Source organism: Stomoxys calcitrans, chromosome 2 (assembly GCF_963082655.1).
Source record: "Stomoxys calcitrans chromosome 2, idStoCalc2.1, whole genome shotgun sequence".
Classification (NCBI taxonomy): Eukaryota; Metazoa; Arthropoda; class Insecta; order Diptera; family Muscidae; genus Stomoxys; species Stomoxys calcitrans.
In genome coordinates, this window is record NC_081553.1 from 15,612,446 (window position 1) to 15,614,510 (window position 2,065).

Genomic DNA, 2,065 nt, shown 5'->3' on the forward strand with positions numbered 1-2,065 from the left:
GATTCGGCCCGGCCGAACTTAGCACGCTTTTAATTGCTGTTATTTAATTTATTTGCGAACAAAAAAATAAAAAAAATCATAAGAGCAGATAAAAAACCTGTTTTAGTATGAAAATAAAAACAAAACCTAACTGTCAACCAGGATGGTAAAGTCACGAACAGTCTTGGAGTGTAAGAAGGAGATTGACTCTTCTTCTCTGAGGATGGCATTAACCGCATTGTTTCGGTGCCGGCCATAGCTGAGTAATGGGGAATGAAAAAGCAGACAATTTGGCCATGAAGGCCAAAGAACTGCCGTCAGTAAACTTGGTTAATCCAAAGCCGTTAGGATTCGCATAGTTTTCGGTATAAAAAAAATAGGACTACACACGCACTATTGCAGAATAGTTGCGGCAAATATGTAGTGTTTAAAGGGAAGATGTTGAGGCATTGCAGCATATCCTAGGTTATTGACAGGCCTTCACATCTAACAGACAGCTGAAGATAGGGGGGCATTGACAGACATATAGGAATTTTGCGAGTACCACCGAATTCGTGACTTCGATTTTTTGGGATGAAAGCATACTAACTTCGTCATTCCGCTTGTAGTTCAATGAAATATTGAACTCAGACCCAAGAAATATATTCCATATCGTCTGGAAATTCTGAGTCGATTAAGTCATGTCCATCCGTCCGTCCGTCTGTCAAAAGCACAAATAAAGCTAGGCATTTCAAATGTTGCACAAATACTTGTTTTAGTATAGGTCGTTTAGAGTTTTAAATGCGTCAAATCGGTCTATTGTTTAATATATCTCCCTTATAAATCGATCTCCCGATTTTATTTCTTTAGCCTCTATAAGTCGCAGTTCTTATTCGATTTTACTGAATTTTTTTTATTTTTTCCAAGCAGTTTGTCAATATTATTTTCAATGATGTTCTCATATAATGAATGCAATTCAGAGAAAATAAGTCTCTTTAAGCGTAAATGTTATAAGGGCACCACGCTTATCGGCCAATAAATCAGTAAATTGCTGTAAGGAGGCATATCCTTCCACAAATCGGGAGTAAAGTACGCATTAGCCTAGACAATGGCAGTACATGTGGCCTTCGCAAAGGTTCCCAAGGTACCGGTAGAACCACGAGTAGAGTAGAGATCTTGCATATCAGCCATAGTCAAAAGCAGAAACAAAGACAGTACCACGGGTTGCAGAAATCAAAAGTACAGAGGTGGGGCCGCACTTGCCGGTAACTAACATGGTACGGTATGGGGTTTACCGATCTTGTTACCCTAGTAACCACGGCGTACAGGAAAAACTGACAATTTAGCCAAGATGATGGCGCCACGAATGGCGGTAGCAACTTCCTTGCATTTAAAGCCCAAACCAATGTCACCGTTGTTGACCAATGGCAACGAAAGACATGAAGCGGGTTTGTTGCTCTTCGCGCAAATCAGAGCGCAAAAAGAAATCGACGATTTCGTACTATTTGATGGACAAAGAGTACAAATAGATTTCTTCGAAACAGTTGATTTTGCCATCACGAACCAATCGGCCCAATTTGTTGACTGGAACCCATTCCTTGGAATCTTCCTTGCCACCACAAGATCCAAATCCTCCACGAAAACCACCCCGGGCTGGAGCTGTGTCCGCCATTTTAGATGCAAGCTAAAACGTTGAAGGCAAAAAACTCTAATATTAAACGATTTGGCTGAAATTTCAAACATTGTAATATTTGATATATCTCCTGTGTATTTGAAAATTTGGATGGTATAACGTTTGGTACTTCAGAACTTAACGAACTTTTTTAATTTTTTATTAGAAATTTTATGAAAATTTTTCTTTGGGTGGCGTTGCCATAGAAACGATGGATCACGTCCTCAGCAAATCAGGGTTGTCGTTAACATCATGTAACATCTCCAAAGCGATTTTCATGCGATATTATTTTTTGTTTATTTTGTATACACACCTCCGAAAGATGTATTTATGTAAATTTTGTCATTCCATTTCCAACACATCGAAATATGCATTATGTGCATATGTTGTTGATCGTCGTAAACTTTTAAGACGGTCTTGCCATGTCTGTCTGTC

At 39.1% G+C, this 2,065-nt stretch overlaps 1 pseudogene; it reads right to left on the bottom strand.

Moving 5' to 3' along the window:
* Positions 1-1,250: 1,250 nt before the first annotated feature.
* Positions 1,251-1,630, bottom strand: LOC106082198 (small ribosomal subunit protein uS5-like; annotated as a pseudogene).
* Positions 1,631-2,065: the final 435 nt, after the last annotated feature.